Source organism: Haemaphysalis longicornis, unplaced genomic scaffold (assembly GCF_048455015.1).
Source record: "Haemaphysalis longicornis isolate Haplotype H1 unplaced genomic scaffold, Haemaphysalis longicornis Haplotype H1 scaffold_1, whole genome shotgun sequence".
In the NCBI taxonomy this organism is placed as follows: Eukaryota; Metazoa; Arthropoda; class Arachnida; order Ixodida; family Ixodidae; genus Haemaphysalis; species Haemaphysalis longicornis.
Window position 1 is genome coordinate 244811223 of NW_027526203.1, and position 13903 is coordinate 244825125.

At 50.6% G+C, this 13903-nt stretch overlaps 1 long non-coding RNA gene across 1 annotated transcript; it reads right to left on the bottom strand.

Annotated features, from left to right (window-relative positions):
- Positions 1-1613: 1613 nt before the first annotated feature.
- LOC144143499 (uncharacterized) lies at positions 1614-13166 on the bottom strand. The gene is made up of 3 exons (XR_013317093.1): positions 12873-13166; positions 7118-7237; positions 1614-5041 (listed from the first exon to the last, which is right to left on the bottom strand). It is a non-coding gene; the product is annotated as an uncharacterized LOC144143499 (long non-coding RNA).
- Positions 13167-13903: the final 737 nt, after the last annotated feature.

A 13903-nucleotide genomic window follows, 5' to 3' on the forward strand; every position in this document is an offset into this window, starting at 1 on the left:
TTGTGTCCGTCAATGATCAAGTCTTGCACGTGAGCGCAAGCTTCCCTGAATTTTTTTACTGTTCTGATTTTTGTGAAGGCCACCATTGCCAGTGCAATGGCTGCTGCTTCATACACCACTGGGGTATGAAGCGGGCCAGAGGCAATGGAGTTTCCCTGGTTATTGACTACAGCAACTAATATTACGTCGAGACGAAAATAGTTGGCTGCGTCCCTGTAAACCACGTCCTCACATTTAATTAGCGTTTGCGCAGAGCTTGCACCCTGGCCTATCGTCGCTCGTCGTTGTAATTGGGGTGCGTTTCACGAGAAGAGGGGGAATGAGGATGCAATCTCCGCGTTGTTGGAATAGCTACTTGTAAAGTCGTGCTGCAAGGAAGGTTAATGTCCAATGTGCTTAAAATGCGACTCCTTGTTTGGCTGTTAGCTAAAGCTCATGCTGCCTTAACCTTTGTAGAAAGTGTACGTCTGAAACTGATCATGGTATGCAGAAAAAGAGTTTTCCTTCATGTTCAAGAACCTTTCCCATGCATGGAATGAGAGATAATGGCTGGAGAATTTCAATCGTAAGCTTTTTTTCAGGTTTAGGGATTAAAATATTTTTGGCTCTTTTCCACTGTTTCGGAATGTGCCCTCTATCCCATCACATATTGAGCTAATGAGTGAGGGCTTCCAAAAAGTCATAACCTAGATTACAAGCATTTGTTCCTGATGTCGTTTTGCCTAAAAGCACATTTTGTTTTGTGCAAAGGGCCGTAATGGCAGCCACGTACCTTGCCCGAAGTAATGTTGAGGAGGGCATTATTCCGGTTCGAGTAGGGGGGCAGTACCTTGGCAGCACAGCTTGCAATATGAAGATCCTGAATAACCTTCAATAGTTCTTTGTCCGTGCTACCAAACTGATACGGAATGACACTTATGGCGAATTCCATTGGGAGAGCAGGAGCACTCAAAAGCACTCTGAAAGTGCTCTCTCCTGAGCAGGCGTGTTTCAGTGGTCGAACAGAAGTAGGAGCACTGTCATCCAGTGGTAGTGCGAGACCACTTTCGGTGCTCTGAGAGCAGTTGGGGGCAGTTCGATCTGCTCCCGCTTGAAAAGTCGGAGTGAGCACAGTACGATACGAAGGAAGTCACATGACCTTTAACGTCATATCCTCCCCTTTGTGTGTGTGTGTGTGTGTGTGTGTGTGTGTGTGTGTGTGTGTGTGTGTGTGTGTGTGTGTGTGTGTGTGTGTGTTTTGCTCCCTTGTATCGGGGAGCGCGGAAGTATCCATCGTGCATTTGCAACTTTGTGGAATGGGCAGCGAGCCCTACGAGCATGCGAATGCTTCACACCGCCACACGTGCTTTGCCCGGCTTTGCTCACACAATCTTTTCCGCAGAGATTGCTGGGATGCCTAAAGGCTGGAATACGTGGAGCGAACTTTCACGACAAAGTTCGCGCGGCAGGAAATCTCTGAGCTACCGTACTTATCCAATTCTAACGCGCCCCCGATTCTAACGCGCACCAGATTTTTCTGACAAAAAAACCAAAAAACTTGCCTCTCCGTTTGTAACGCGCACGGAACTTTATAACCCAGACAAACGAATGCGGGAGAAATGGGCGATTTATTCCCCAAAGTAATTTCGCTCATCTCACTCCTCGTCGCTTTCCGCTGACCAGAACATCTCGTCCTCGGTGCCGCCAAGAGCCTTCGCGATGCCACACTTCTGAACGAACATTCAACCATGGTCGATGGGATCGTGGCCCACGCCTCGCACGCCCATCCCGCGAGCTTCTCCAGAGCCGCACGCTTCAGCCGACCGCTCGTTTTGAACGCGTGAGAGCCGCTGCTGCCATTGCTGTTATCAAGCGCGCAAGTGGAACAATTTGACGATTTGTGTGAACGCCGATAGAAAAGTCTAGGCGCATATGGTTCCTGCGTCCGAAAAATCGTTGCTAAAAGCTTTAGCGCCATCTTGACATGGTGATGGCGATGGGTGGGACGAAATTTCTGCTGTTTCGGTTTCGGTTTCGAATCCGATGCTAACGCGCATGTGATTTTTCGGCCTATTTTTCCGGAAAAAGGGCGCGCGTTAGAATCGGGTAATTACGGTACATGGAGCGACGACATGACACGCGCCGCCGCGCTGCCGCTGGGCTGCTCTAAATTAAAGCCCCTCCGCTGCGGCCCTGCCCATAGGAGGGGCTTTACTCTCACTGAACTCCATGCCCAGAATCAACGGTGCTGTTCAGTAAACAGACCCAGTGAAGGAGCTTCCCACTTTGGTTGTACATCATTTAACGATTCTGCGTGGGGCGGGGGTGTTTCTTCTACTGAAATATTCGTTCTCAGTTCTCAAAAACGCTAAGGGCTGAAGAGAGAGAGAGAGAGAGAGAGAGAGAGAGAGAGAGAGAGAGAGAGAGAGAGAGAGAGAGAGAGAGAGAGAGAGAGAGAGAGAGAGAAAAAAAAACGAACGGCACCGGGGAGATTCGCACGAACGACTACAAGAACAAGTAGCCGGCAGTTTAACCTCTACTTCACCCCAAGAGATGGTGCATATGAGCAAAATAGCCTCTGTTACTGGTTTTTGTCGTATTTGAGACGCCCTCGTAGTGATACCGCCTGTTCCTCACTCGCCAATCTTGCAGACAGGCCTCATATTGCTGCTACTGCAAGTAGTGTAGCCGGATCGCCCTTATTTAACCTGATAAATGCTATCATGTATGCCCATACAGCCGGTCGGGACCGTGTTTTCCCCTCGTCGTTTTTTCCTCTCCCACCTGCTCTCCGGGTGCGTGCCGCACTCATGGCAGGTGCAGTGGCCCTGCTCCCGCGTGCCCCCAAGTGTTCTGTCACCTACTCCTCACTGCACGATGCCACTGCTCCTGTTCTCTCAATGGAATTCCCCATTAGGTTGCATCAATGTATGGCTTGGCTCTTACCGAGATCGATTAAGCATCAGACGACGTTTCATGTCTTGGGTAGTTGCTTCTCACGGTGCAATCGCAAGCTGCATGCCAATTTTGTCGCAATAACTGAGTATTCTTCAATGTGTTGGTCAAGCCAATCCAGGCGACAAAACACGTTGCAACTGACTTTGTTCTTGCGGAGTTGCTGTTGCAAACATCTTTTGGCCTCCCACATGTGGGGAAGCTGCAAGTCAACCTGGCATTGGTTCCCTGCTTCAAATGTATAATTAGTTGCCTGCTCAGCATCTCGGCCCAGTTGATCCGCCTTTGCCTTGATGTTAGTTATTTCTCAGATATGTGGACCAATCACCGAGTGTGAGGAACCCCGCTGCACCACTCAGAGCCCTTGAAATGCATCTCAGTAAATGAGGATAAGCGGGCCTACCAGACCTTCGTTTGATGTTGCCGGGTGGTCGCTGCCGAGATTCTCTTATGTGTTGCGTAAAGTGGTCTTCCTTTACGTGTGTTCTGTAAAGCAAGGCTGCTCACACTGCTGCTCATCACTGCTCACACTACTTCCGGTGCAAGTGGGATGCGTATGGTCAGTGGTAAGGGTGAGGCCTTCTTGTTGGGCATCAAGCCAAAGGTTTTCGCTTTTTAATGGTGTCATGCTTGCAATCCCCACTTAGTGTGATGTGCATTAAAATCACCGACAATGAGTAATGTGTCGAAATGGAAAATTTCAAGAGTTTTCTAAAAAAGCTCGGTCAATTTGGAGGTGTTGCGAGAAGGGCTCCATACGTTTAGGAGAAACGTGCCGGTCAGCCATGTTTTGCATTTAGTAATTAATTCGATGCAACAATACTCGCATCCCGGCCGGCAAATTTCACTTCTTTTCACAGACGCAGAAGTTTTGACGCCTCCGAACGCTCCAAGTTCTACACCGTGTTTGCCATTTGAAAAGACTTTCCACACTGATGAGTTCTACACTGTTTGTTGATTAGTACACACATACCCTGAAGTCACTGACCAAAGAACTGAAGCGCATGAAAAATTCCTTGTTGGCCTGACCCCTGACCCGACAGGCACAGTCAGCCCTGTGCGGCAGCAGCGGCTCACCATTGTTTGCATTGCTGGATGTAAACAAATCTTTCCTTTGCAGCTACGTCAGCTGACTCCTTAGCCATGATTGGCTATCCGGTTTTGCATTGCCGAGGCGCAACGAGGGGATTCAGTCCTAGAGCGATCTTGTCCTCCCTCGCAAAGCGAGAAAAAGCGATGCCCGGCTCATCACTTGCGATGTCACGCAATGTGCCAAGTCGCCAGTGGGAATGTGCCTTTAGACGATTGGTGAGCACTTTGGAACTGTCCGCTGACGGAGGCCAGACGCACGTGCAGTCGATTTTATGGGGCCCATTCCCCTTCACGCAGCGTCCTCAAAGAACCGGTGATGCAAATGTTGAGACCGGTGATTTCAGCACCAATCTTATCCTCAAATTGCACTAACATGGCTTTGAATGTCGCACGAGGGTTTCCATGATCTGTTCTCCAAAATTTTGAAGCACACCTTCCGTAACGTACTAATCATCTGACCCTGAAGCAAGGGGGGTTTGCCAAGGCCAATTTTCTTGTCCCAGTGTTTTAACTGAGTAGAGCCAGATGGAGAATTGTCCATTGCATCTGCGGACCCAATTTCTGAGGACCCCAAGGTCGGTAACCTGCTGTGGCTGGAGTCAACGATGGCCTGAGATGCTCGTCTGACGTTTTGGAAGAGGCGGGGTTCACAGTGGTGTCGACTCCCTTAAGTTCAGTTAGGGCTGCTTTTAGAACTTTTTCTTTGCAACGATAATGGACTCAAGCATGTGATGGATTTTGTTAATTTCTGAGCATGAATCGGAATGTCTGCCGTGAGCGTATTGACTCTGGGGGACCATGTGTCTCTGAGTGTGTTTGCCGTGGGAGACCGTAGCTGCCCAGCTCACCTTGTTGTTTAGGTTGATTCTGTTGGCATGGATATGGCCGCCTGTCCTCGATGGTTTTGGCCCTCAGTGCTCGACAGCCGACGACGCAACGTCCAGCGCACACAATCCCAGCTCCGGGTGGAGTTGTCCTTGGTTGCCGGTCCACAGCTCGCATTCCCTTGGCTTTGCTGCAACCAAGGAAAGGAGCCCAAATGGTCACTGTCTTCAGATGAGGCCCTAAAGAATTTTTTACTGCTCCTTTCTATTGTCCTCGTCCTTCACGAATAGTCACAATCTGCGCATAGAGTGTAAATCCCGAAGTGCTAGGACTTGATTTTAATGAAGCCTGTCGCGTGCTTAAGCTCCCAATCAGAGGTCAAGAAAAAAACGTTCAATGCATTACTGACCACTAATCGCTAAAACGCTTCAACAAGGCCGAAGCCACATGTAGCCAAAGCAACAAGCACGAAATGAACATCGTACTGTTAAACTAGGCCGTACAGCCAGTGTCTTCTTGGCAGGAGGCACTTATTCATGTGGCAGCATGTAATGCCTTTCAGCTGCTGCTTGCATCAATATAGAGTTTTGCTCCCGTGAGTACACCCCATTGTTTTTCTCAACAGCTGCGTAGTTTAATTTGACCCAATGCAAGTGCAGTTACTAATACGCCTGCAGTGCACTGGCCTTGAATGCAGGATCACACATGCTTGGTGCATTGCTACCGTGGTATGCTGCACGTATCAACTCGACTCAACAGTGTGTCACCTGACAACCTCCAAATGCACACCTGAAACACCTCCTTTAGTTCTTTCCAGGGTGCTCATTCTTCACAGTCCATCAACTGTTGGTACAGCCAGAAATACTTTTAGGGGTTGGGGGTGTATGGAGGTATGGGAGAATGGAAGGAGCCTTGCCAAAATGAATGCTAGCACTTGCTTATGTGCAGCATAGTAAAATGTTTGGGGGAGGGGGTTCAAAACCCCTCCGCGCTGTACCTGGAGAATCCTATCGGCCATCTGGGAGGCCATCACTGATGTGTTGCTGGGGCATTCTTGGCTCGTTTCTCTCTTACAAAGGTGAGCACATGGAGGAATTTTTTGTGCACTTGACAGCACCTGAGGATTCACAAGGATTGTCAGCTGCTGATAATGGCTGAGCTGTTGGGTTGACCTTTTTTCTGTGCAGCTTAGCAAAGGGGTCAGCCTCGCGTAGGATGTTTATTAGCACTGATGAGAGGCTGAAAGTTGGGACGTAAAGAGTAGTCAGGCAGTGGATGTTCACACGTATTTAAAGAATTGGTCATAATATGGCTTATGTGAAGACTATGACATGCTTTTCATCACTATCAGAAGTGGGGTAGGTCCAGCCCCTTTAAGGGACCGTGGCACACCATCTTGCATTCGGGACAGACGCAAACACCCACACATCAAAACGTTCGACAAGTACTCCTGTAATGATGCCAGCATTTACGGAGGTGAAGGATAAAAAAATCTAAAATGAAGTTTGCCTTGGAGGTGCAGTGTCCCTTTGGCACTGCACATTTTTATACGTTTCAACACGAAAATGCATAATCAACATAAAAAAAAAGTTGTACAACTGAAACTGAAAAGCAACACAGGCTGCATAAACTTTACCTTCTTAAAGGGACCCAGAAAAGCTTTGTGAAGGTGGCAATCAAATGCATTCAGGTGGTAGAACACATAACGGGGGATTTTTGAGCCAAGTGTGAGCCCCATACGTTGTACAGATAATTTGTAAACAATTTTTGAAGATCGCCTTTCTCAGCCGATGAGCGCGACGCCGCAGCGAGCCGACCGCGGGTGACGCAACGGCGACCGCGGGTGACGCAACGGCGATCGCTGCTGACGCAACGGCGAAGGCGCCCCCTGATTCGCCCAATCGCCGGCAAGGTCGGCCGCCAGCGGCGTCACTGCCATTGGCTTCCGGCTGCTCTTCCTCCTTCCTGCGCGATCCCGAGGCAAAGGCGGCAAAGGCGGGTCCGCAGTGATTGACACGAGCCTAGGCGCAGGAATGGAGCTAGCTGCTTTGAAGGAGGCAGAGAGGGAGGAGGAGTCGATCGGCAAGTGGGGAGAGGTGCATTTAATTGCTTCTGGAGCAGCTAATACTGAATGTAGATCAATAATTCCAACGGCATTGCATCGCTATATTGGTGCTACGTGACAATACAGGAATTTTGTAACTTTTACAGAAGGCTTTTCTGGGTCCCTTTAAGAGAAGCAAAAATAGGCCAGAAACATGCATACGCTATGCCAAGTTTTTTCTGCAGCCTTGTGTGCCTAGTGGTGGCTGGATGGCTTTTTGTTGACCTCGCCGGACTGGGGGAGTGGCTGTTGAGAGCCAGTGGTTGATCTCATGCTTCAGACCTGCAAGAGTGAGTAGTAACATGTGAACTTAAACATGCTGCGATGCACAGTTTTACAACAGTCAGTTCACCAGTGACCACATAAAGTTGAAAACGGCTTGTGCTTGCTTTGTAGAAGGTTTGTACGAACACTTTGATTGACTATGAGGTTTAACACACTGACACTACACAGGCGATGAGGGACACCGTAGTGAGGGACTAAGGTTAATTTTGACCACTTGGGGATGTTTTAACGTGTGCCAAAATCTCGAACATGGGCATTTCTGCTTTTCGCCTCCATTAGAAAAGCGGCAACTGTGGCCAGTTGCCGCTTTTCAAATATGAAGTCTGGGTATGCAGGCAACGTTTAACAAATATACATATGTGCAGACGCAAGGATGGTGAGAACAGAGCCTGCAAGCATATGAATAGTCTGCTTGCCGGTTGGGAAGGTTGGTTGCTTAAAAAAAGAATGGTGCATAAAATAACCTGCTAGATACCATGTGTGCCCAAGGCAATGCTTAAAAATCAACTCGCCATTCCATGTAATAAATGCAGCTATGTAGTAAAAGCACAGAGGGGGAGGGAGGAATAACTGGGTGTTTTAAGGTGCACAGTAAAAATAGCGCAGTTAAAAGGAACGAGCCAAAGATGGAACTAGCGTTACTCCGCTTTGTTCACTAATTAAAATGCCCAATTTTTTTTCATTCCTCAAATTAAGGTACTTCCTGTCTCGTCGGCTGACGAGTGACGATGAAAGCGACCACACCGACCGGTTGATGGAACTCAAGTGCCTTTATTAAGCGAAGAGAAATAAACCCCCCGGTCCCCGATGGCACGGCGGCGCAGGCGTGGAACACGATAGCTCACGCGTCACACATCCGGCGGGTTTGATCCGCGGAGCTTTCAACCGTCACTGCTGGTGTTTCGTCTGTGCTTGAATAACTGTCAGACGCAAGGCCATCAGGCATGCCTGCACCGTTGAACGGCACCAAATGCCGACGGTTGCGCTGAATGATGCCTGTCGGTGTTTCCACCACATATGAGCGTGGTCTTCTTGCTGGGCTGAGCACCTTTACTGCGCATGACATATCCTGCACCCACACATCCTCCCAGTCAGCGAGTGGGCGGAGTTGGTGGGCGGCGTGACGACGGTTGAAGTCTTGACTTTGTTTTGTTCGGTTAGCTTTATCCTTAGCTGCAACTTCGTCGTGTGGTGGCCACTCTGGTTGCAGGGTGTCTGGCATCTTCGGCACTGTCGTTTGCAGACGTCGGCCCATTAGGAGCTGCGATGGGCTGTATCCGCTCGCTCCTGGCGTGTCGCGGTACACCAGAAGCGCCATGTGCGGGTCCTTGGATTTTGTGAAAAGATCCTTCATGGTCCGCACCATGTGTTCTGCCTCGCCGTTTGACCGTGGGTAGCCCGGGCTGCTCGTGATGTGATGAAATCCGTAGGTCTGCGCGAACTCGGCGAACACCCATGACGAAAATCGCGGACCGTTGTCGGACACGAACACATCAGGTATTCCATGTCGCGCGAACGTGCTCTTGACAGCCGCAATGACAGCTGTGGAGGTGGTCGACGACAAGCTGATTACTTCCGGAAAACGAGAGTAGTAGTCCACCACGATTATGTAGTGAGTTCCATCAAGTTCAAACAAGTCTGCGCCTACACGCTGCCATGGCCGATTTGGAGTCGGTGTTGCGATTAGTGGCTCCGAACGCTGAACTCTCGTCTGAGCGCATTTCTCACACGATGTTACGAGCTGCTCAATTTCGCTGTTAAGGGTAGGCCACCATACTGCGTCCCTTGCCCTTGCCTTGCACCGTCCAATGCCCTGGTGGCCTTCGTGGATTTGCTGAAGTACCTCACGGCGCATCAGGCTTGGAATAATGATGCGGCGATCTTTGAGCAAGAAGCCATCGCACACTGTGATGTTGCCTCTTTCCTTCCAGTACTCCCTTAGATGAACTGGAACCTTTGAGACGTTTTCTGGCCATCCTTTCTCACAGAAGCGGAGTAGCCCAGAACAGATGCCGTCTTCCGCTTGGTGCTTGCGTAAGGCATCCATGCGGGAGGACATGAGGGTGGCAGCTGCTGTAACGACTTCCCCGATGAATAACTCGATGGAGTCTGTCTGCCATTGACTTCGCTCAGGATCGTGTCCCTGAATAGGAGCCCTTGACAGCGTGTCTGCCGTGGCAATCAGCTTGCCAGGGACGTAGAGAACAGTGAACTGATAGTGCATAAGACGGATTCACAAGCGCTGGATTCTGGGCGGAATCATGTCGAGTTCTGCTGATCCCAGGAGCGTGAGTAAAGGACGATGATCCGTTTCGACTTGAAATGCGATGCCCCTCAGAAACTGGTCGAACCTCTTGACAGCCCACGTCACAGCCAAAGCTTCTTTTTCTGTTTGACTGTAGCGGCTTTCAGTGTCCGTTAGGAATCGTGAGGCGTAAGCAACCGCTCGTCGTTCTCCCGATGGTTGATCTTGAAGCAATACGGCTCCGAGACCGTATGAGCTTGCGTCAGCTGACACAACCGTGGGGTATGATGGGTCATATTTAGCCATGCAGACCTCTGAACTGAGCAAGCTTTTGAGCTTGTCGAAAGCAGCTTGCTGGCACGGTCCCCAAAGCCATGAGTTTCTCTTTTGAAGCAATGCCCTGATCGGTGCTGTGATGTCGGAAAGATGAGGAATGAAGCGGCCCACATGGTTCACCATTCCCAGCAGTCTTCGGACACCGCTGACATCCAATGGGGTTGGTAGCTTGGCCAAGGCCTCGACCTTTTCTGGATCGGGAATGATTCCTTGTGCGCTAACCACGACTACAAGAAACTTGACTTGGTTTGCAGAGAACGTGCATTTCTTGCGGTTCAGCTTGATTCCCGCTTCTTCCAAGCGCTATAACACCTGCTTGAGACGTTGGTCATGCTCTTGCTGCGGTGCTCCGAAGACAAGAATGTCGTCAATCATGCTCACAACTCCTTCGAGGCCTTCCAGAATTCTGCTCATCTGTCGCTCAAAATATTCTGGCGCTGAGCAGATTCAAAAAGGTAGCCTTTGGAAACAATCTTCCCATTGGTGTTATGAACGTAGTGAGTTCTTGACTTTCTTCTGAAAGCTTCACCTGGTGAAAGCTAGCGGTAGCATCGAGCTTAGAGAATACCTTTGCTGATCCGAGGCGTCCCAGGATGTTCTCGACTGAGGGTAGTATGTGACGCTCCCGAAGCACGACTGCGTTGAGTCGGGTGAGGTCAACGCATATTCGGTAGCCTCCTCCTGCTTTTGGAACAGCCACCATACCGGAACACCACGGTGTGGGACGGTCCACCCGTTGGATGACTCCCTGGGATTCGAGCTTGGTGAGCTCCTCTCGAACTGGTTTGTGAAGCGGAATCGGTACTCTTCTCGGCACGCTGAGTGAGAAGGGTTTGGTGCCTGGTTGGAGACGTATCACGTATTCGTCTTGCAGCTCACCCAAGCCATCGAAGAGACTGTCCTTCAAAGTGACGGTAGAATCCGTTACACTGTCCACGAACCGTACAACTCCAAGAGCCTGTATCGCAGGGAATCCAAGAAGCGGCGGGTCTTGCGAAGGCACAACATACACTGTTTGCACTGTAGACCTGCCTTTCCAGCTCAGTTTCGCTTGGAATGTTCCTAGAACGGTGAGGGAGTAATTTCCTGGGCCCGTAAGCTCACCTTCTGGCTTTTGCAGCTGTTTCGGTATGCCTGGAAACGAGTCCGGTACCACTGTCACCTCCGCACCCGAGTCAACCTTGAAGTTAGCGTAGTCCGTTGACGGCCACTTTTACGAACTTGGCTCTGGTGATGGCTGCTACGGAGTGCAGTGTGAGAGCTCCCATGTTCTTCTTGCTTTTCTTTTCGCAGACTGCTTCGAAGTGTCCAATCCGATTACACCCTTTGCACTTGGCTTGCCTAGCTGGGCAATCTGCTCGAGGATGCGTTGGTCGACCGCAGTATCTGCAGCTCGTGGTAGCGTCGCTTGTGTTGGACTTCGTAACACGCTTGCCGGAGCTCCCTTGAGAATCCGAGCCATGTCGCGGCTTTTGGAAGCGCTTTTGAACTTTGGCCTCGGCCACAACGTGAGCAGGATTCGGCTCTTTTTGGAACACTGCTGCACGGGCTTTCACGGCATCTTCGTTGATGCGAGCCTGTAGTCTTGCTTCTTCAAGGGTAAGCTTTTGTGTTCGGCACAGTTTGTCCACAAGGTTAGAGTCCCGGAGACCCACGACGAACCTGTCTCGAACGAGTCGTTCTTCCACTTCCGCTGAGGCATAGTTGCACTTTTTGACAAGTGTACGCAGCGCAGTGTAGAACTTGTCTACGGTCTCGCCTTCACCCTGGGTTCGACGGTGGAAGCGGACACTTTCGTAGACCTCGTTGACCGGGTGGATGAACTGATCGGTGAACTTCTAGCGAGCTCCAGTCTTCGCTGGACAATGCTAGAGTGTTGAGAACGCGGCAGGCGTCTTGGGAGCCCATGTCGTAAAGAAGCGTTCTGACCTGTACTTCTCCCGGCGCTTGGTAGAGCCCAGATGCATAGCAATAGTCGTCGAACTGGTAGACCCATTCTTTCCATGAGCTTGGGTTCCCAAAATTGAATTTCGGTGGCGGTTGAAGCCCGGTGCCGCTGAACTGGATAGAAGGATCTCCATCCGCCATAGCGTGTTTTGCAGGCTACGCACCTTAGACTGATTGCTATTAATAATTGATCGATGTGTCGCTAACTTTATCCCACTTCTGACACCATGTCTCGTGGACTGACGAGCGACGATGAAAGCGACCACACCGACCGGTTGCTGGAACTCAAGTGCCTTATTAAGCGAAGAGAAATAACCCCCCCCCCCCCCCCCCCCGGTCCCCGATGGCGCGGCGGCGCAGGCGTGGAACACGATAGCTCACGCGTCACACATCCGGCGGGTCCGGTAACGCGAACCGCCGCCCGAGCGAGCGTGAGAAACGCACCTTCAGCGCGCCGTGAAATGCGCGTCCACTACACTTCCGAAATCTGGGTCCTAGTAATTTTTCTGCGTCAAGACTTGCGCATTGAGTCTACACGGCACCAGCGGAACGGGTTGGTCACTGCAACAGCAGATTTTCTCTGGAATTGGAGTCTGAAGAAAATCTCAGTGATGTCAGTGATTGTCAGTGATTGCCGCGATTTAAATAAAAAACAAGAGCGCGCCTGTTTTTTATCCCTCGTTCGAACAACCGACAAGGCATCCAGCGTGCGACCGCGACTGGTGACTGCGAAGCTGATGGTGGCGCATTGCTGCCTGCCTAAGTTTTCATTCCAATTTATTTGAAAACACGTTGGCAGACGGGGGCGTGCACGAGTAGGTAGAGCGATAAAAACGTTAGAGCCCACGTATGCGTGCGACTGCGTCGCGATAAGTCACGCGTATGCTCGCGGAAAAGCGATCGCCCGAAGGCATATGCAGAAAATGTTGCCGTACGGAAGCCAAACTCGAGGGATTTGTTCAAAGGGCGCTTGCGATCCGTCAGCGCTCGGGTTACAGCACCGGCCTCGCATTCGCTACCATCGTAAATCGGCGTACGCGTGAAACAGCTCTCCAAAGAAATTATGCGGTTTTTGTAATCAACCATGTATTAGAGGGAACTTACCAGACAAAGTCGTGGATACGGTGCGGGTGCACTTGCGTCGGCATCCACGGCGGCAGCCAACTGCAGTGTCGGACTTGCGCGCCGTTCCGGCCGTTCGCTGCCGCGGTTTCATCCTCCGGTGATGCGAAGTTATCGACGGCAGGTGGTAGAGCGCCACCACGTAATGTGAATGCGACTAATAATATATCTCTTGACGCCACTACCGATAATTGGGTTGAAACGCGGCAGACGACAAACGGGACACCGGTGTTTTTTTTTTTTTTTTTTCTCGAGATGTGGGCGCACAGCGCATGCGCTAGCACAGTGGCCACAGACATGGCGGCTTTCAGTGTGGCCAAGCGAAGAAAATCGCCCGCTAAACTTTTGAATGAATACCGTCTATAGACAAGCCTTTTACCGGCTGTACAAGTTTATTGTTTGGTTTTGCTGCCCGGCCATGCCCGGCTGTGTTATCTGCGTCCCGAGCGAAGCGCGTCTTCCATTCCTTATTTTTATGCCGCACGGGCTATCACATTCAGATAAGCAGACTGTCTCGCCCTAACGTCACTAGCCCAGAATGATATTCTTTGATCTACAATGTTCTTGATGGAATCGACGGTTCCAGAAACACTCGCGCCAAGAAATAAAAGCCTGCAGAGAACGCCATGGCATTCGAATCGCCGACACCAGTTTACGCGCGTCACTTTTTTGATTGCTGTATCGCCGCCTTGTATTCTTTCACTTCTTAGGGGAGCACAAGTTCGCTCCGCTAAACTTGTTTTTCTTGAAGACAACTGCGACAACTGCGCCCTTCACGCTTCCGAATCCCTTAGACGTGAATCCGGCGTTACCGCAAGAAGAACGGAAGAAATAATTGGATTTGCTGCGTCGCTACAGCGAGTGATTTTCGCCGAACTCAAAATTACGTCAAACACCTCCGGCGAAGCACCGGACAATAACCGAAGATGGAGCCCGACCTACCCGACAGTCGCCGTACCGCGTCTCTTCACACGAGCGCGAAGCCATTCGGACTCAAGACAACATGCTCACCG